Source organism: Anomaloglossus baeobatrachus, chromosome 5 (assembly GCF_048569485.1).
Source record: "Anomaloglossus baeobatrachus isolate aAnoBae1 chromosome 5, aAnoBae1.hap1, whole genome shotgun sequence".
Taxonomy (NCBI): domain Eukaryota; kingdom Metazoa; phylum Chordata; class Amphibia; order Anura; family Aromobatidae; genus Anomaloglossus; species Anomaloglossus baeobatrachus.
Window position 1 is genome coordinate 33,325,319 of NC_134357.1, and position 21,918 is coordinate 33,347,236.

The following is a 21,918-nucleotide window of genomic DNA, read 5'->3' on the forward strand; positions in this document are numbered from 1 at the left end:
GAGTTCCTCTGGCCCTTCTCCGGCCTGTTGGACGAGGAGGATTGGGACTTGGCTGAGGGCCGAAAGGACCGAAACCTCGGTTGTATTTTCCGTTGCTGAGGTCTCTTCGGTTTGGACTGGGGTAAGGACGAGTCCTTTCCCTTGGATTCCTTAATAATTTCATCCAATCGTTCGCCAAACAATCGGTCGCCAGAAAACGGCAAACCGGTTAAGAACTTCTTGGAAGCAGAGTCTGCCTTCCATTCGCGTAGCCACATGGCCCTGCGGACTTCCACCGAATTAGCGGATGCTACCGCTGTACGGCTAGCAGAGTCCAGGACGGCGTTCATGGCGTAGGACGAAAAAGCCGACGCCTGAGAAGTCAAAGACGCAACTTGCGGAGCAGAGGTACGTGTGACCGCATTAATCTCAGACAAACAAGCTGAGATAGCTTGGAGTGCCCACACGGCTGCAAAGGCTGGGGCAAAAGACGCGCCTGTGGCTTCATAGATGGATTTCACCAGGAGCTCTATCTGCCTGTCAGTGGCATCCTTGAGCGATGAGCCATCTGCAACTGATACTACAGATCTAGCCGCCAGTCTAGAGACTGGAGGATCCACCTTGGGACATTGAGCCCAACCCTTAACTATGTCAGAGGGGAAGGGGTAACGTGTGTCATTAAGGCGCTTAGTAAAGCGCTTGTCCGGAAATGCTCTGTGCTTCTGGACAGCATCTCTGAAGTTAGAGTGATCGAAAAACGCACTCCGTGTACGTTTGGGAAACCTAAACTGGGGTTTCTCCTGCTGCGAAGCCGACTCCTCTATAGGTGGAGGTGGGGGAGAAAGATCTAGCACCTGGTTAATGGACGATATAAGATCATTTACTAAGGCGTCCCCCTCAGGTGTATCAAGATTGAGGGCAACGTCAGGGTCAGAGCCCTGAGCTGCGACGTCCGCCTCGTCCTCCAGAGAGTCCTCAAGCTGAGACCCCGAGCAGCGTGAGGAAGTCGGGGAAGATTCCCAACGAGCCCGCTTAGCCGGTTTGGGACTGTGGTCCGTGCAGGAGTCCTCCACGTGAGACCTAGGGCCACCCCAGGAGCACGCTGCGGCGCAGACCGAGAGGGGCCTGGAGGTGATGATCCAACAGTGCCCGGGGCCTGTGTAAGGACCGGTCTGGACTGCAAAGCTTCTAGCAGCTTGGCAGACCATTTGTCCATAGACTGAGCCATGGATTGTGAAAGTGACTCAGAGTTTCTCAGCAAAAACTGCAAACTCTGTCCCTGCCGCCTGGACAGTGGAAGCAGGAGGGTCTGCCTGATCCGAGGGGCCCACTAGTGACCGAGGCTCCGGCTGAGCAAGTGCAACAGGGGTCGAGCATTGCTCACAGTGAGGGTAGGTGGAACCCGCAGGTAACATAGCCCCACAAGAGGTACAGGTTGCAAAAGAAGGGAATTTTGTTTACTTACCGTAAATTCCTTTTCTTCTAGCTCTAATTGGGAGACCCAGACAATTGGGTGTATAGGCTATGCCTCCGGAGGCCGCACAAAGTACTACACTTAAAAGTGTTAGGCCCCTCCCCTTCTGCCTATACACCCCCCGTGCTCCCACGGGCTCCTCAGTTTTGGTGCAAAAGCAAGAAGGAGGGAAAATAATTATAAACTGGTTTAAAGTAACTTCAATCCGAAGGAAACTCGGAGAACTGAAACCATTCAACATGAACAACATGTGTTACACAAAAAAACAGGGGCGGGTGCTGGGTCTCCCAATTAGAGCTAGAAGATAAGGAATTTACGGTAAGTAAACAAAATTCCCTTCTTTTTCGCTCTATTGGGAGACCCAGACAATTGGGACGTCCAAAAGCAGTCCCTGGGTGGGTAAAATAATACCTCGTAAGAGAGCCGTAAAACGGCCCTTTCCTACAGGTGGGCAACCGCCGCCTGAAGGACTCGTCTACCTAGGCTGGCATCCGCCGCAGCATAGGTATGCACCTGATAGTGCTTCGTGAAAGTGTGCAGGCTCGACCAGGTAGCCGCCTGACACACCTGATGAGCCGTAGCCTGGTGCCGCAAAGCCCAGGACGCACCCACGGCTCTGGTAGAATGGGCCTTCAGCCCTGAGGGAACCGGAAGCCCAGCCGAACGGTAAGCTACGATAATTGGCTCCTTGATCCACCGAGCCAGGGTTGATTTGGAAGCCTGTGACCCTTTACGCTGGCCAGCGACAAGGACAAAGAGTGCATCCGAGCGGCGCAGCGGCGCCGTACGAGAAATGTAGAGTCTGAGTGCTCTCACCAAATCTAACAAGTGCAAATCCTTTTCACATTGGTGAACTGGATGAGGATAAAAAGAGGGTAAGGAAATATCCTGATTGAGATGAAAGGGGGATACCACCTTAGGGAGAAATTCCGGAACCGGACGTAGAACCACCTTGTCCTGGTGAAAAACCAGAAAAGGGGCTTTGCACGACAACGCTGCTAGCTCAGACACTCTCCGAAGAGAAGTGACTGCTACTAGAAAAACCACTTTCTGCGAAAGTCGTGAGAGGGAGATATCTCTCATTGGCTCGAATGGTGGTTTCTGAAGAACCATCAGCACCCTGTTTAGATCCCAGGGTTCTAACGGCCGCTTGTAAGGTGGAACGATGTGACAAACTCCCTGCAGGAACGTGCGTACCTGTGGAAGTCTAGCTAGGCGCTTCTGGAAAAACACAGAGAGCGCTGAAACTTGTCCCTTAAGGGAACCGAGCGACAAACCCTTTTCCAGTCCAGATTGAAGGAAGGACAGAAAAGTAGGTAATGCAAATGGCCAGGGAGAAAAACCCTGAGCAGAGCACCACGACAGGAAAATTTTTCACGTCCTGTGATAAATCTTGGCGGACGTTGGTTTCCTAGCCTGTCTCATAGTGGCAATGACTTCTTGAGATAACCCTGAAGACGCTAGGATCCAGGACTCAATGGCCACACAGTCAGGTTGAGGGCCGCAGAATTCAGATGGAAAAACGGCCCTTGAGACAGTAAGTCTGGTCGGTCTGGTAGTGCCCACGGTTGGCCGACCGTGAGATGCCACAGATCCGGGTACCACGACCTCCTCGGCCAGTCTGGAGCGACGAGGATGGCGCGGCGGCAGTCGGCCCTGATCTTGCGTAACACTCTGGGCAACAGTGCCAGCGGAGGAAACACATAAGGGAGCTGAAACTGCGACCAATCCTGAACTAAGGCGTCTGCCGCCAGAGCTCTGGGATCTTGAGACCGTGCCATGAACGTTGGTACCTTGTTGTTGTGCCGGGACGCCATGAGGTCGACGTCCGGCACCCCCCAGCGGCAACAGATCTCCTGAAACACGTCCGGGTGAAGGGACCATTCCCCTGCGTCCATGCCCTGGCGACTGAGATAATCTGCTTCCCAGTTTTCCACGCCTGGGATGTGAACTGCAGATATGGTGGAGGCCGTGGCTTCCACCCACATCAAAATCCGCCGGACTTCCTGGAAGGCTTGTCGACTGCGTGTGCCGCCTTGGTGGTTGATGTATGCCACCGCTGTGGAATTGTCCGACTGAATTCGGATCTGCTTGCCTTCCAGCCACTGCTGGAACGCTTTCAGGGCAAGATACACTGCTCGAATTTCCAGAACATTGATCTGAAGCGAGGACTCTTGCCGGGACCACGTACCCTGAGTCCTGTGGTGGAGAAAAACCGCTCCCCACCCTGACAGACTTGCGTCCGTCGTGACTACTTCCCAGGATGGGGGTAGGAAGGATTTCCCCTTCGATAATGAAGTGGGAAGAAGCCACCACCGAAGGGAAGCTTTGGTCGCCTGAGAGAGGGAGACGGTCCTGTCGAGGGACGTCGGCTTCCCGTCCCATTTGCGTAGGATGTCCCATTGAAGAGGACGCAGGTGAAACTGCGCGAAAGGGACTGCTTCCATTGCTGCCACCATCTTCCCCAGGAAGTGCATGAGGCGTCTCAAGGGGTGTGACTGGCCTTGAAGGAGAGATTGTACCCCTGTCTGTAGTGACCGCTGCTTGATCAGCGGAAGCTTCACTATCGCTGAGAGGGTATGAAACTCCATGCCAAGGTATGTGAGCGATTGGGCCGGTGTCAGATTTGACTTTGGAAAATTGATGATCCACCCGAAACTCTGGAGAGTCTCCAGGTTAGCGTCGAGGCTGTGTTGGCATGCCTCTTGAGAGGGTGCCTTGATCAACAGATCGTCCAAGTACGGGATCACCGAGTGACCCTGAGAATGGAGGACCGCTACTACAGTAGCCATAACCTTGGTGAAAACCCGTGGGGCTGTTGCCAGGCCGAATGGCAGTGCCACGAACTGCAGGTGTTCGTTTCCTATGGCGAAGCGCAAGAAGCGCTGGTGCTCTGGGGCAATCGGAACGTGGAGATAAGCATCTTTGATATCGATCGATGCAAGGAAATCTCCTTGGGACATTGAGGCGATGACGGAGCGAAGGGATTCCATCCGGAACCGCCTGGTCTTTACGTGTTTGTTGAGAAGTTTCAGGTCTAGGACAGGACGGAAAGACCCGTCCTTCTTTGGGACCACAAACAAGTTGGAGTAAAAACCGTGGCCCTGTTGATGAAGAGGAACAGGGACCACCACTCCTTCTGCCTTCAGAGTGCCCAGCGCCTGCAGAAGAGCCTCGGCTCTCTCGGGAGGCGGAGAAGACCTGAAGAATCGAGTCGGGGGACGAGAGATGAACTCTATCTTGAAACCGTGAGACAGAATGTCTCTCACCCAGCGGTCTTTTATTTGTGGCAGCCAGGCGTCGCAAAAGCGGGAGAGCCTGCCACCGACCGAGGATGCTACTAGAGGAGGTCGAAAGTCATGAGGAAGCCGCCTTGTTAGCGGTGCCTCCAATGTTCTTTTTAGGACGTGACTTAGACCGCCATGCATCAGAGTTCCTTTGTTCTTTCTGAGACCTTTTGGACGAGGAGAATTGGGACCTGCCCGCGCCCCGAAAGGACCGAAACCTCGCCTGCCCTCTCCTCTGTTGGGGAATGTTCTGTTTGGGCTGGGGTAAGGATGTATCCTTTCCCTTGGATTGTTTGATGATTTCATCCAGACGCTCGCCAAACAGCCTGTCGCCAGAAATTGGCAAACTGGTTAAGCGCTTTTAGGAAGCAGAATCTGCCTTCCATTCCCGTAGCCACAAGGCCCTGCGGAGTACCACCGAATTGGCGGTCGCCACCGCCGTACGGCTCACAGAGTCCAGGACAGCATTAATAGCGTAAGACGCAATTGCCGAGGTCTGGGTGGTAATGGATGCCACTTGTGGCGCGGACGTGCAAGTGGCTGCTTCAATTTGTGCTTGACCTGCTGAGATAGCTTGCAGCGCCCATACGTCAGCGAATGCTGGGGCAAAAGAAGCTCCGATAGCTTCATAGATGGATTTCAACCAGAGCTCCATCTGCCTGTCAGTGGCATCTTTGAGCGAGGCCCCATCTTCCACTGCAAGTCTGGATCTAGCCGCCAGTCTGGAGATTGGAGGATCCACTTTGGGACATTGAGTCCAACCTTTAACCACGTCCGGGGGGAAAGGATAACGTGTATCCTTAAGGCGCTTAGAAAAACGCTTATCTGGACAAGCATGGTGATTCTGGATTGCCTCTCTGAAATCAGAGTGGTCTAGAAACATACTCTGTGTCCGCTTGGGAAACCTGAAACGAAATTTCTCCTGCTGAGAAGCTGACTCCTCCGCCGGAGGGGCTGAGGGAGAAATATCCAGCAACTGATGGATGGACGCAATAAGATCGTTCACTATGGCGTCCCCGTCTGGAGTATTAAGATTGAGAGCGCTCTCAGGATCAGAATCCTGATCAGCTGTCTCCGCATCATCAACCAAAGATTCCCCCCGCTGAGACCCTAAACAATATGATGTCGAGGGAAATTCTAAGCGAGCCCGCTTAGTCAATCTGGGGCTGGGGTCTAAGTCAGAACCCTCAGACTGGGATGTAGGAGATACCCCGGGAGGACATTGTTGGTCCAACTGAGGGGGGCCCGGGAACAACGATTCAACAGGGTCCCGTTGCTGAGATACCGGCCTGGACTGCAAGGTTTCTAGTATCTTAGCCATAGTCTCAGAGAGTTTAGCAAACTCTGTCCCCGTCACCTGGACAGTGTCAACAGGTGTCTCCCCCTGAGCCCCTCTTAGCATAGGCTCCGGCTGAAGAAGTGGCACAGGGGTCGAACACTGCACACAATGAGGGTCAGTGGAACCTGCCGGTAGTGGGGTCTTACAAGCGGCGCAGGCAGCATAATAAGCCTGTGTTTTGGCACCCCTGCCTTTTGTGGGCGCCATGCTATAGTTTTCCTTGAGTTACACAAAGAAGGGAATTTTGTTTACTTACCGTAAATTCCTTTTCTTCTAGCTCCAATTGGGAGACCCAGACAATTGGGTGTATAGCTATTGCCTCTGGAGGCCACACAAAGTATTACACTTAAAAGTGTAAGGCCCCTCCCCTTCTGGCTATACACCCCCAGTGGGATCACTGGCTCACCAGTTTTAGTGCCAAAGCAAGAAGGAGGAAAGCCAATAACTGGTTTAAAGACCAATTCAATCCGAGGAAACATCGGAGAACTGAACCATACCACATGAACAACATGTGTACCCGAAAAAACAGAAAAACCCCGAGAAAACAGGGCGGGTGCTGGGTCTCCCAATTGGAGCTAGAAGAAAAGGAATTTACGGTAAGTAAACAAAATTCCCTTCTTCTTTTTCGCTCCTAATTGGGAGACCCAGACAATTGGGACGTCCAAAAGCAGTCCCTGGGTGGGTAAAAGAATACCTCGTGATAGGGCCGTCAAACAGCCCTTCCCTACAGGTGGGCAATCGCCGCCTGAAGGACTTATCTACCTAGGCTGGCGTCTGCCGAAGCGTAGGTATGCACCTGAAAATGCTTGGTAAAAGTATGCAGACTCAATCAGGTAGGTGCCTGACACACCTGCTGAGCCGTAGCCTGGTGCCGTAATGCCCAGGATGCACCCACGGCTCTGGTAGAATGGGCCTTCAGCCTTGAGAGAACCAGAAGCCCAGAAGAACTGTAGGTTTCAAGAATTGGTTCCTCGATCCCCCGAGCCAGGGTGGATTCAGAAGCTTGCGACTGTTTACGCCGACCAGCGACAAGGACAAAGAGTGCATCCGGGTGGCGCAGGAGCGCCATGCGGGAAGTAGAACCTGAGTGCTCTCACCAGAACCAACAGATGCAAATCCTTCTGAAATTGATGGACTGGACGAGGACACAAAGAAGGTGAGGTGATATCCTGATTGATATGAAAGTGGGATACCACCTTAGGGAGAAATTCCGGAATCGGACGCAGAACTACCCTGTCCTGGTGAAGGACCAGGAAGGGAGATTTGCATGAGAGCGTTGCTAGCTCGGAAACTCTCCCAAGAGACGAGACCGTTACTAGAAGGCCACTTCCCGAGAAAGCGGGAAGGGAGACCTCTTTCAAAGGCTCGAAAGGCGGCATCTGGAGAGCAATTAGAACCTTGTTCAGATCCCAGGGCTCTAACGGCCGCCTGTACGGAGTGCTGAGAAGACAAACTCCCCGTAGGAACGTGCGTACCTGAGGAAGTCGTTTCTGAAAAAATACAGATAGCGCTGAGACTTGTCCCTGAAGGGAACTGAGCGACAACCCTTTTTCCAACCTAGATTGCAGGAAGGAAGGAAACATAGACGATGCAACCGGCCAGGGAGAAACACCCTGCGCCGAGCACCGAGAAGAATATCTTCCACGTCCTGTGGTCAATCTTGGCGGACGTTGGTATGCTAGCCTGTCTCATGTTGGCAACCACGTCCTGAGGTAACCCTGACGACACTAGGTTCCAGGACTCAATGCCACACCATTAGGTTGAGGGCCGTAGAATTCAAATGGAAGAATGGCCCTTGAGACAGCCAGTCTGATTGGTCTGGTAGTGCCCCCGGTTAGCCTACCGTGAGGCACCACAGAACCGGGAACCACAACACCCTCGGCCAATCTGTAGCGACGAGGATGGCGCGGCCGCAGTCGGTCCTGATCTAACGCAGCACTCTGGGCAACAATGCTAGAGGTGGCACATAAGGTAGCTGGAACTGCGACCAATGCTGAACTAAGGCGTCTGCCGCCAGAGCTCGATGATTGTGAAACCGTGCCATGAAGCTGGCACATTGTTGTTGTGCCGTGACACCATTAGATCGACGTCCGGCCTCTGTCAGCGGCGCCAGATCTCCTGAAACCCGTCCGGGTGAAGAGACCATACCCTTTCGGCCACACCCCGGCGACTTAGGAAGTCAGCTTCCTAGTTTTCCACGCCTGGGATGTGAACTGTGGATATGGTGGATGCCGTGTCTTCCACCCACATCAGAACCTGCCGGACTTCCTGGAAGGCTTGCCGGTTGCGCGTTCTTCCTTGGTGGTTGATGTATGCCACCGCTGTGGAGTTGTCCGACTGAAGTCGGATTTGCTTGCTTTCCAGCTGCTGTTGGAAGGTTTGTAGGGCAAGATACACTGCTCTGTGTTCAAGAACATTGATCTGAAGGGTGGACTGTTGCTGAGTCCACGTACCCTGAGCGCTGTGGTGGAGAAAAAACTGCTCCCCACCCTGATCGACTCGCGTCTGTCGTAACTATCGCCCAGGATGGGGATAGGAAGGACCTTCTTTTTGACCATGAGGTGGGAAGAAGCCACCACCGTAGAGATTCCTTGGCCGCCTGAGAAAGAAAGACGACTCTGTTGAGGGAGGTCGACTCCCCGTCCCATTGGCGGAGAATGTCACATTGTAGTGGACGCAGATGAAACTGCGCGAAAAGAACTACCTCCATTGCTACCATCTTACGTAGGAAGTGCATGAGGCGTCTCAATGTGTGCGACTGGTTCTTAAAGAAGAGATTGCAGCCCGTAGTGAATGCTGTTTGTCTAGCGGAAGCTTCACTATCGCTGAGAGAGTATGAAACTCCATGCCTAGATATGTTAGCGATAGGGTCGGGGTCGGATCTGACTTTAAAAAGTTGATGATCCACCCAAAACTCTAGAGAGTCTCCAGCGCAACGTTCGGGCAGTGTCGGCATGTTTCCTAAGAGAGTGCCTTGACAAGTAGATCGTCTAAATATGGGATCCCAGAGTAACCCTGAGAGTGCAGGACTGTGACTACTGCTGCCCTGACCTTGGCGAAGACCAGTGGGACTGTCGCTAGCCGGAAGGTAGAGCTACGAACAGAAGGTGTTCGTCTCCTATAACGAAGCGTAGAAACGCTAGTGCTCTGGATCAATCGGCACGTGTGGAGAAGCATCCTTGATGCCTAATGATGCTAGGAAATCTCCTTGGGACATTGAGGCGATGACATGGCGGAGGGATTCCATCCGGAACCGCCTGGTGTCCACGAGCTTGCTGAGCAGTTTTAGATCCAGAACGGGACGGAACGGCCCGTTCTTATAGGCACCGCAATTAATTTGGGGTAAAAACCGTGACCTTGTTCCTGAAGAGGAACGGGGGTCATCACTCTTTCTGCCTATAGAGTGCACCGTGTTTGCAGAAGAGCAGCGGCTCGGCCGGGAGGAGGAGAAGTTCTGAAGAATCGAGTTGGAGGACGAGAAGTGAGCTCTATCCTGTACCCGTGAGACAGAATGTCTCACACCCAACGGTCATTGACCTATGGCAGCTAAATATCGCCAAGGCGGGAGAGCCTGCTACCGACCGAGGATGCGGAGAGAGGAGGCCGCAAGTCATGAGGAAGCCGCCTTGGAAGCGGGTTTTCAGACTGTCTCTTTTTTGGGCGTGACTGAGCCCGCCAAGAATCTGAGCTCCTCTGATCCTTTTGAGTCCACATTGGACGAGGAAAAATGGGACCTGGCCGAGCCTCGAAAAGACCGAAACCCCGACTGCCTCCTGCTCTGTTGGGGTTTGTTGTGTCCGGGCTGAGGAAAGGATGAATCCTTACCCCTGGACTGTTTAATGGTTACATCCAAACGCTCACCAAACAGTCGGTCAGCAGAAAAAGGCAACTGGTTAAGCACCCTTTTTTGGAAGCAGAATCTGCCTTCCATTCACTTAACGAGCAGACCAGGCTCTGCTTAAAAACACGGAGTAGCGGAGGCTACTGCCGCACGGTTCGCAGAGTCTAGGGCAACCTGACTCGCGTAAGAAACAAATGCAGACATTTGAGAGGTTAAGGATGCCACCTGCGGCACAGATGTACGTGTAACCGTGTCAATCTGTGTAAGACAAGCTGAAATAGCTTGGAGTGCCCCAAGGGTGAGAATGCTGGAGCCAACGGTGCGCCGACAGCCTCATAGATGGATTTAGACCAGAGATCCATCTGTCTGTCAGTGGCATCTTTAAGTGCAGCTCCATCTCCCACTGCAACTATGGATCTAGCTACAAGCCTGGAGATTGGAGGATGCCGCTTGGGACACTGGGTCCAGTCCTTGACCACGTCAGGGGGCAGGGATAACGTGTATCCTAAGCCGTTTGGAGAAGCGCATATCTGGATAAGTGTGGTGTTCCTGGACTGCCTCTCTGAAGGCAGAGTGGTCCAGAAAAATACGTGAAGCTGACTCCTCCACTGGAGGAGCTGGGTGAGAAATAACCAACATTCTATTGATGGACGCTATAAGATTATTCACTATGGCGTCACCATTAGGTGTATCCAGATTGAGAGCGGTCTCAGGATCAGAATCCTGAGCCGCTACTTCCGCCTCATTACACAGAGAGTCCTTCTGCTAGGACCCTGATGAAACCGAGGGCCGCTCATAGTGAGCCCGCTTAGGCTGTCTGGGACTGACGTCTGTGCAGAGCCGTGACTCTGGGATGCGTGTGACATTCCCGGAGCTGTTAGTTGTTCACACTGAGGGGGCCATGGATCAATGATTCAACAGTGCCCATGTTGTGAGAGACATGTCCGGACTGCTAGGCTTCTAGTATCATAGCCATAGTCTCAGAAAATCTGTCAGTAAATACTGCAGACACCGTCCTCATCCTCTGGCCATTAGCAGAGACTCCGGCTGAGTTGGATACAATGGGGGTCTATGTAACCTGCCGGCCGTATAGCCGTACATGCTGTACCGGCTGCATAGAAAAACATGTGGTTCCGCACCTTTGTTTTACACAGAGAATATGCTGATAACTCCTCCGCACAATCCAGGAGGGTATATACAACGTGCGACCAAACAGTGCAATGTATATAGTAGCAGCATATCTATAAGTGCACTTCTGCACTAGTGGGGTTAGCACCACAGGTGCTGCTTAACGCCTGTTGCAGCGATTGTGTGACTATCAGAATGCCAGGGTCTTCCACACTTGTCTCTGTATCGTACAGAAACTGACACTAATGGCTGCCGGCGTCCTGTATAGAGAAGGAAGCCGTGGGCGTGCCTGAGAAAGTGCGGGAATCCGGTTTCACAGTGCACACAGTGAGAGGGGTGGAGTATGCAAAACATACTCCAGCTCTCAGCGCTGCTGTGCTATGCAGCGTCACGCCCCTACCCTGACTGTCAGGGCTGTGGGCGGTAACGAAGGGAGACTAGGCCCAGAAGCCGGGGACTCGAGTTAATAAGCGCGGCCGGCATATCAGTGCTGGCCGGCGCGGAAGTCCCCGGCGCACCACAACTCCCAGCGGCGCCTTAAATAAAAACGGCAGCGGCGTTAGCGCGGTAGTCACCCAATACACTAACACACCCAGCAACGCTGTGGTGTGCGATGGCACTAGTGCGGACAGCGCCGCTGTCCCTGGCGCACTAACACACCCAGCAGTGCTGCCGTGTGTCTGCGCGGTCCCCACAGGGACACCGAGTACCTCCATGTAGCAGGGCCATGTCCCTGAAGATACTCCGCTCCATGTCCAGCAGTACCAGGGGCTGTGGATGGAGCACGGCCTCAGTGCCTGGAGACCGATAGAATCCCACTTCACCCAGAGCCCTGTAAAAAGGGATGGGGAAGGAAGCAGCATGTGGGCTCCAGCCTCCGTACCCGCAATGGGTACCTCAACCTTAACAAACACCTCCGACATGAAGTGGGGTGAGAAGGGAGCATGCTGGGAGCCCTGTATGGGCCCTCTTTTCTTCCATCCGACATAGTCAGCAGCTGCTGCTGACTAAACAGTGGAGCTATGCGTGGATGTGTTGCCTCCTTCGCACAAAGCACAAAACTGGTGAGCCAGTGATCCCACTGGGGGTGTATAGCCAGAAGGGGAGGGGCCTTACACTTTTAAGTGTAATACTTTGTGTGGCCTCCAGAGGCAATAGCTATACACCCAATTGTCTGGGTCTCCCAATTAGGAGCGAAAAAGAAAGGGTATATAGCCAGAATGCACTGTGCTCATACAGTGTAAAGTATATATGATACCCAAATAATGTACCAATACACTACAGCACCATGGGGCTAGCACCAACAGGTGCTGCTTACCAGCCGCCTAAAGCGGTTGTGAGGCCACCAGAGACCGTGTCTGGGTCTCCCAGGACTTGTCCCTCTTCTGCAGCGTCGGTGGAGCTGACAGGAATGGCTGCGGCGTCCTGACGAGATGCGGGAGCTGTGGGCGTGGCCGAGAAAGAGCGCGAACTGGTGCTCACACCGTGCACAGTGAGGGGGGTGGAGTATGTAAATCATACTCCAGCCCTCAGAGCTGCTCGCTCCGTGCAGCGTCCCGCCCTTCCCCCTGCCTGTCAGGGCTGAGGGCGGGAGAAAAGGAAACTAGGCCGCAAGGAAGCCGGGGACTCTAGTAATAAACGCGGCCGCCGTAAAAGCGCGGCCGGCGTGAAAGTCCCCGGCGAACTACAAGTCCCAGCCGCGCCGCAGTGTCCCATGGCAGCGGCGGTTAGTGCGGTAGCCCTTACATATAAACACACTCAGCTACGCTGAGTGTGTAATGGCACATATAGACCTGGTCAGCGCCGCGGTCCCCGGTGCACTAGCACACCCAGCAAAGCTGAGGTGATGCCGTGCGCGGTCCCCACAGGGATACAGAGTACCTCCAAGATGCAGGGCCATGTCCCTGAACGATACTCGGCTCCTATCCATCAGGCTCCACAGGAGTTGTGGATGGAGCACGGTCTCAGTGCCTGGAGACCGGTAAGATCCCACTTCACCCAGAGCCCAGAGGGGGATGGGGAAGGAAAGCAGCATGTGGGCTCCAGCCTCCGTACCCGCAATGGATACCTCAACCTTAACAACACCGCCGACAAGAGTGGGGTGAGAAGGGAGCATGCTGGGGGCCCTATATGGGCCCACTTTTCTTCCATCCGACATAGTGAGCAGCTGCTGCTGACTAATCTGTGGAGCTGTGCTGTGCATGTCTGACCTCCTTCGCACAAAGCAAAAAACTGAGGAGCCCGTGGGAGCACGGGGGGTGTATAGGCAGAAGGGGAGGGGCCTAACACTTTTAAGTGTAGTACTTTGTGCGGCCTCCGGAGGCATAGCCTATACACCCAATTGTCTGGGTCTCCCAATAGAGCGAAAAAGAAAAACCCTTTGCCTTAGCGCCCTTGCTCCTTGTGGACGACATGCTGTTGTCTCCTAGGAGAGTGATCACTGAGGGTATATAGCCAAAAGTAAACAACCCGGCCAAACAGAGAAAATATATATATATATATATATATATATATATATATATATATATATATATATATATATATATATATATATATATATATATATATATATATATATATATATATATATATATATATATACTCTCCGGCACCCTAGGGGGACCAGCACCGGGTGACCGGTGTGGCTTACCGACCGCTCAAAGCGGAGTGTGTGTCCACCAGATTCCCTGCCTTAGGTCTCCCAGAGCTGCAGAGCTCGTTCCTGAAACCCTCCACCGGCAGAATGTGTAAAAATGGCTGCCGGAGCTCTCAGGGGAGGAGGGAGCCGTGGGCGGCGACTAGTAAAGTGCGGGAATCTGGGGCCCCACAGTGATCAGTGAGGGGGGGGGAGGAAACCTAAAGTATGCTCCAGCCCTCACTGCCGACGTCAGGTCGACCGTCCCGCCCTTACCCCTGACTGGCAGGCCCGGGGGCGGGAGTTATGGTACTAGGCCGCAATGAAGCCGGGGACTAAATTTAATACCGCGGCCGACAAACAGGCTCGGTCGGCGCGGAAGTCCCGGTCTTCACAAACCAGCAGCTGCTGCAGCGTCTGTGAAACAAGCGCTCCATGCACAGTCCCCATGGGGACACAGAGTACCTTTAGATGCAGGGCCCTGTCCCTGAGGATACATAGACTCCTGTCCGGCAGATTCCCACAGGGGCTGCGGAGGGAGCCCGGTCCCAGTGAATGGATGACCGGTCAGGATCCCACTTCTCCCAGAGCCTCTAAGGGATGGTGAAGGAAAACGGCATGTGGCTCCAGCCTCTGTACCCGCAATGGGTACCTCAACCTTAACAGCACCGCCGACGTAGTGGGGTGAGAAGGCAGCATGCCGGGGGCCCTGTGGGGGCCCTCTTTTCTTCCATCCGATAAAATCAGCAGCTGCTGCTGACTAAAATGGGAAAGCATGAGTGGATGTGTGCCTCCTTCCACACAAAGCATAAAACTGAGGAGCCCGTGATGCACGGGAGGGTGTATAGGCAGAGGGGAGGGGTTACACTTTTCAGTGTAATACTTTGTGTGGCCTCCGGAGGCAGAAGCTATACACCCAATTGTCTGGGTCTCCCAATGAAGCGACAAAGAAAGAAGGGAATTTTGTTTACTTACCGTAAATTCCTTTTCTTCTAGCTCCAATTGGGAGACCCAGACAATTGGGGTGTATAGGCTATGCCTCCGGAGGCCGCACAAAGAATTACACTAAAAGTGTAAAGCCCCTCCCCTTCTGCCTATACACCCCCCGTGCTCCCACGGGCTGCTCAGTTTTGGTGCAAAAGCAAGAAGGAGGAAAAACAATTATAAACTGGTTAAAGTAAGCTCAATCCGAAGGAATATCGGAGAACTGAAACCATTCAACATGAACAACATGTGTACACAAAAAAACAGGGGCGGGTGCTGGGTCTCCCAATTGGAGCTAGAAGAAAAGGAATTTACGGTAAGTAAACAAAATTCCCTTCTTCTTTGTCGCTCCTAATTGGGAGACCCAGACAATTGGGACGTCCAAAAGCAGTCCCTGGGTGGGTAAATAATACCTCATAATAGAGCCGTAACGGCTCCGGCCTACAGGTGGCTAACCGCCGCCTGAAGGACTCGCCTACCTAGGCTGGCATCTGCCGAAGCATAGGTATGCACCTGATAGTGTTTCGTGAAAGTGTGCAGGCTCGACCAGGTAGCCCCCTGACACACCTGCTGAGCCGTAGCCTGGTGCCTCAAAGCCCAGGACGCACCCACGGCTCTGGTAGAATGGGCTTTCAGCCGTGAGGGAACCGGAAGCCCCGTAGAACGGTAAGCTTCGAGAATTGGTTCCTTGATCCACCGAGCCAGGGTTGATTTGGAAGCCTGTGACCCTTTACGCTGGCCAGCGACAAGGACAAAGAGTGCATCCGAGCGGCGCAGCGGCGCCGTACGAGAAATGTAGTACCTGAGAGCTCTCACCAGATCTAACAAGTGCAAATCCTTTTCACATTGGTGAACTGGATGAGGACAAAAAGAGGGTAAGGAGATATCCTGATTCAGATGAAAGGGGGATACCACTTTAGGAAGAAATTCCGGAACCGGACGCAGAACCACCTTGTCCTGGTGAAACACCAGGAAGGGGGCTTTGCATGACAGAGCTGCGAGCTCCGACACTCTCCGAAGTGAAGTGATTGCTACTAGGAAAACCACTTTCTGTGAAAGGCGTGCGAGAGAAATATCTTTCATTGGCTCAAACGGTGGTTTCTGAAGAACCAGCAGCACCCTGTTCAGATCCCAGGGTTCCAACGGACGTTTGTAAGGAGGAACGATGTGACAAACCCCCTGCAGGAACGTGCGTACCTGTGGAAGCCTGGCCAGGCGCTTCTGAAAAAACACAGAGAGCGCAGAGACTTGTCCCTTAAGGGAGCCGAGTGACAAACCCTTTTCTAATCCGGACTGAAGAAAAGACAGGAAAGTGGGCAAGGCAAATGGCCAGGGAGAAAAACTCCCAGCAGAGCACCATGACAGGAATATTTTCCACGTCCTGTGGTAGATCCTGGCGGACGTTTGTTTCCTAGCCTGTCTCATAGTGGCAATGACCTCCTGAGATAATCCTGAGGACGCTAAGATCCAGGACTCAATGGCCACACAGTCAGGTTCAGGGCCGCAGAATTCAGATGCAAAAACGGCCCTTGAGACAGTAAGTCTGGTCGGTCTGGTAGTGCCCACGGTTGGCAGACCGTGAGATGCCACAGATCCGGGTACCACGACCTCCTCGGCCAGTCTGGAGCGACGAGGATGGCGCGGCGGCAGTCGGCCCTGATCTTGCGTAACACTCTGGGCAACAGTGCCAGAGGAGGAAACACATAAGGGAGCTGAAACTGCGACCAATCCTGAACTAAGGCGTCTGCCGCCAGAGCTCTGTGATCGTGAGATCGCGCCATGAATGCCGTGACCTTGTTGTTGTGCCGGGACGCCATTAGGTCGACGTCCGGCATCCCCCAGCGGCAACAGATCTCCTGAAACACGTCCGGGTGAAGGGACCATTCGCCTGCGTCCATGCCCTGGCGACTGAGAAAGTCTGCTTCCCAGTTTTCTACGCCCGGGATGTGAACTGCGGAGATGGTGGAGGCCGTGGCTTCCACCCACATCAAAATCCGTCGGACTTCCTGGAAGGCTTGCCGACTGCGTGTCCCGCCTTGGTGGTTGATGTAAGCCACCGCTGTGGAGTTGTCCGATTGAATTCTGATCTGCTTGCCTTCCAGCCACTGCTGGAACGCCTTCAGGGCAAGATACACTGCCCTGATCTCCAGGACATTGATCTGAAGTGAGGACTCTTGTTGAGTCCACGTACCCTGGGCCCTGTGGTGGAGAAAAACTGCTCCCCACCCTGACAGACTCGCGTCCGTCGTGACCACCGCCCAGGATGGGGGTAGAAAGGATTTCCCCTTCGATAGTGAAGTGGGAAGAAGCCACCACCGAAGAGAAGCTTTGGTTGCCTGAGAAAGAGAGACGTTTCTGTCGAGGGACGTCGGATTCCTGTCCCATTTGCGTAGGATGTCCCATTGAAGAGGACGCAGATGAAACTGCGCAAAAGGAACTGCCTCCATTGCTGCTACCATCTTCCCTAGGAAGTGCATGAGGCGCCTCAGGGAGTGCGACTGGCCCTGCAGGAGAGATTGCACTCCTGTCTGTAGTGAACGCTGTTTGTTCAGCGGGAGCTTCACTATCGCTGCTAGAGTATGAAACTCCATGCCAAGATATGTTAGCGATTGGGCCGGTGTCAGATTTGACTTTGGAAAATTGATAATCCACCCGAAACTCTGGAGAGTTTCCAGAGTAGCGTTGAGGCTGTGTTGGCATGCCTCTTGAGAGGGTGCCTTGACCAGCAGATCGTCCAAGTAAGGAATCACTGAGTGACCCCGAGAGTGGAGTACCGCGACTACTGAAGCCATGACCTTGGTGAAAACCCGTGGGGCTGTCGCCAGGCCGAACGGCAGTGCCACGAACTGAAGGTGTTCGTGTCCTATGGCGAAGCGCAGGAAGCGCTGATGCTCTGCAGCAATCGGTACGTGGAGATAAGTATCTTTGATATCGATCGATGCGAGGAAATCTCCTTGTGACATTGAGGCGATGACGGAGCGGAGGGATTCCATCCGGAACCGCCTGGTCTTTACGTGTTTGTTGAGCAGTTTCAGGTCCAGGACAGGACGGAAAGACCCGTCTTTCTTTGGAACCACAAACAGGTTGGAGTAAAAACCGTGACCCTGTTGCTGAAGAGGCACAGGGACCACCACTCCTTCCGCCTTTAGAGTGCCTACCGCCTGCAGAAGAGCATCGGCTCGCTCGGGAGGCGGAGATGTTTTGAAGAATCGAGTCGGAGGACGAGAGCTGAATTCTATCCTGTAACCGTGAGACAGAATGTCTCTCACCCAACGGTCTTGTACCTGTGGCAGCCAGATGTCGCAAAAGCGGGAGAGCCTGCCACCGACCGAGGATGCGGTGTGAAGTGGCCGCAAGTCATGAGGAAGCCGCCTTGGTAGCGGCACCTCCGGCGGTCTGTTTAGGACGTGAGTTAGACCGCCATGAGTCGGAGTTCCTCTGATTTTTCTGAGGCCTTTTGGACGAGGAGAATTGAGACTTGCCCGCGCCCCGAAAGGACCGAAACCTCGACTGCCCTCTCCTCTGTTGGGGTATGTTCGGTTTGGGCTGGGGTAAGGATGTATCCTTTATCTTGGATTGTTTGATGATTTCATCCAAACGCTCGCCAAACAATCTGTCGCCAGAAATTGGCAAACTGGTTAAGCGCTTTTTGGAAGCAGAATCTGCCTTCCATTCCCGTAGCCACAAGGCCCTGCGGAGTACCACCGAATTGGCGGCTGCAACCGCCGACCGGCTCGCAGAGTCCAGGACAGCATTAATAGCGTAAGACGCAAATGCCGAGGTCTGAGTGGTAATGGACGCCACTTGTGGCGCGGACGTGCATGTGGCTGCTTCAATTTGCGCTTGACCTGCTGAGATAGCTTGTAGCGCCCATACAGCTGCGAATGCTGGGGCAAAAGAAGCGCCGATAGCTTCATAGATGGATTTCAACCAGAGCTCCATCTGCCTGTCAGTGGCATCTTTGAGTGAAGCCCCATCTTCCACTGCAAGTATGGATCTAGCCGCCAGTCTGGAGATTGGAGGATCCACTTTGGGACATTGAGTCCAACTTTTAACCACGTCAGGGGGAAAAGGATAACGTGTATCCTTAAGACGCTTAGAAAAACGCTTATCTGGACAAGCATGGTGATTCTGGACTGCCTCTCTGAAATCAGAGTGGTCCAGAAACATACTCTGTGTACGCTTGGGGAACCTGAAACGGAATTTCTCCTGCTGAGAAGCCGACTCCTCTGCCGGAGGAGCTGAGGGAGAAATATCCAGCATTTGATTGATGGACGCAATAAGATCGTTCACTATGGCGTCCCCGCCTGGAGTATTAAGATTGAGAGCGCCCTCAGGATCAGAATCCTGATCAACTGTTTCCGCTTCATCAACCTGAGATTCCCCTCGCTGAGACCCTGAACAATATGATGATGTCGAGGGACAATCTAAGCGAGCTCGCTTAGTCGGTCTGGGGCAGGGGTCTGTGTCAGAACCCTCAGCCTGAGATCTATGAGATACCCCGGGAGGACATTGTTGGTCCAACTGAGGGGGGCCAGGGAACAAAGATTCAACAGAGTCCCTGTGCTGAGATATCGGCCTGGACTGCAAGGCTTCTAGTATCTTAGTCATAGTCTCAGAGAGTTTTGCAAACTCTGTCCCCGTCACCTGGACATTGTCAGCAGTTGGCTCCCCCTGGGCCCCTCTTAGCAGAGGCTCTGGCTGAGTAAGTGTCACAGGGCCCGAGCACTGTACACAATGAGGGTCAGTGGAACCTGCCGGTAGCGGGGTCGTACATGCGGCGCAGGCAGCATAATAAGCCTGTGTTTTGGCACCCCTGCCTTTTGTGGGCGCCATGCTATTATCTTCCCTGAGCAACACAATAGGGTATATAGCCAGAAATCAACTGTGCACCATACAGTGTAAAGTATATACCATAAACATATACTGTATAGCTACACTACTGCACAATGGGGCTAGCACCACAGGTGCTGCTTACCACCCGCTTAAAGCGGTTGTGAGGCCACCCAAGTCCCTGCCTGGGTCTCCCAGACTTTGTCCCCCTCTGCTGCGTCCGAGGAGCTGACAGGAATGGCTGCCGGCGTCCTGAGGAGAGGAGGGAGTCGTGGGCGTGGCCCAGAAAGTGCGGGAACTGGAGCCGCACTGTGCACAGTGAGAGGGGTGGAGTATGCAAAGCATGCTCCAGCCCTCAGTGCTGCTCGTTCTGTGCAGCTTCCCGCCCTTCCCCTGCCTGTCAGGGCTGAGGGCGGGAGGAAGAGAGACTAGGCCGCAAAAAGCCGGGGACTCGAGTAATAAGCGCTGCCGCCGTATAAGCGCGACCAGCGCGGAAGTCCCCGGCGCACTACAAGTCCCAGCCGCGCCGCAGTGTTCCGTGGCAGCGGCGGTCAGCGCGGCAGTCCCTATACATAAACACACTCAGCAACGCTGAGTGTGTAATGGCACATTTTAACCCGGTCAGCGCCGCGGTCCCCGGTGCACTAGCACACCCCGCAAAGCTGAAGTGTGCTGTGCGCGGTCCCCACAGGGATACAGAGTACCTCCACGTAGCAGGGCCATGTCCCTGAACGGTACCCGGCTCCTATCCAGCAGGCTCCACAGGAGTTGTGGACGAAGCACGGTCTCAGTGCCTGGAGACCGATAGGATCCCACTTCACCCAGAGCCCTGAGGGGGATGGGGAAGGAAAACAGCATGTGGGCTCCAGCCTCCGTACCCGCAATGGATACCTCAACCTTAACAACACCGCCAACAAAAGTGGGGTGAGAAGGGAGCATGCTGGGGGCCCTATATGGGCCCACTTTTCTTCCATCCGACATAGTCAGCAGCTGCTGCTGACCAATCTGTGGAGCTGTGCGTGCATGTCTGCCTCCTTCGCACAAAGCATAAAAACTGAGCAGCCCGTGGGAGCACGGGGGGTGTATAGGCAGAAGGGGAGGGGCTTTACACTTTTAGTGTAATTCTTTGTGCGGCCTCCGGAGGCATAGCCTATACACCCCAATTGTCTGGGTCTCCCAATTAGGAGCGACAAAGAAAGCCTATTTTATTTTTTATTTTGATTCTTAAAACTAATTAAAAAAAAAAAAAAACTAAATATGTATTTCTGACAGTGATTGACTGCAACATTTAACCCCTTAACGACCGCGGGCCGTAAAATTACGTTTTAGCGGTCATAACGTTACAGCCTGCGGTCTGCCGGCAGCATCATGCTGCGATCAGCACACATCTCAGCTGATTTTCACAACTGAGATGTGTGCCTGCTAGGCACGAGCAGAATCGTTATCTGCTCGTGCCGTTTAACCCCTTATATGGCGCTGTCAATATGTGACAGCGCCATTATAAGCGCGATCGCGGTAAACATTTACTTACCGCCCGATACCGAAAGTCACGTGACGCGATCACGTGACTTCCGATAGTTCTCATGGTAGCACAGGGTCATATGATGACTCCTGTAGTACTACACCTGACTTGCTTTCACTTTCGCTGTGCCAGCGGCACAGCAAAAGAGAAAGAGAGCGTATCTGCTGTTTACAGTCTTGTAGCAGTAATCAGCAGATACTGCAGAGCGATCGGATTGCTGATCGCAATAGCCCCCTAGGGGGACTAGTAAAATAAAAAAAAAAATAAAGTTAAAAAAAGTTTTAAAAAATTAAAACAAAAAAACCTAAAAGTTCAAATCACCCCCCCCATTCGCCCCATTGAAAATTAAAAGGGTTAAAAAAAATAAAATATACACACACATTTGGCAACGCCGCGTTCAGAAACGCCCGATCAAAATATAAAATCAATTAATCTGATCAGTATACGGCGTAGCGGCAAAAAAATTCCAAACGCCAAAACGATGTTTTTTTGTCGCCACAACTTTTGCGCAAAATGCAATAAGAGGCGATCAAAACGTAGCATCTGCGCAAAAATGGTACCGTTAAAAACGTCAGCTCGAGACGCAAAAAATAAGCCGTCATTGAGCCATAGATCCTGAAAAATGAGAACGCTACGGGTCACGGAATATGGTGTAAAACGTGCGCCACTTTTTTCGGACAAACTTCCGATTTTTTTTAACCCCTTATATAAAAGTAAACCTATACATGTTTGGTGTCTACGAACTCGCACTGACCTGAGGCATCACACCCACATATCAGTTTTACCATATAGTGAACACAGTGAATAAAATCTCAAAAACCATAGTGCCATCGCACTTTTTTTTTTGCAATTTTTCTGCATTTGGAATTTTTTTGCCGTTTTTCTAGTACACTATA

General features: G+C 53.0%; 2 protein-coding genes across 3 annotated transcripts in view; one reads left to right on the forward strand and one right to left on the reverse strand.

Annotated features, from left to right (window-relative positions):
• Positions 1-21,918, forward strand: part of LOC142310745 (M-phase inducer phosphatase 3-like) — a 286,384-nt gene that overhangs the window by 177,275 nt on the left and 87,191 nt on the right. The gene's annotated exons all lie outside the window — the stretch shown is intronic.
• Positions 1-21,918, reverse strand: part of RRP12 (ribosomal RNA processing 12 homolog) — a 132,034-nt gene that overhangs the window by 70,222 nt on the left and 39,894 nt on the right. The window lies entirely within an intron of this gene.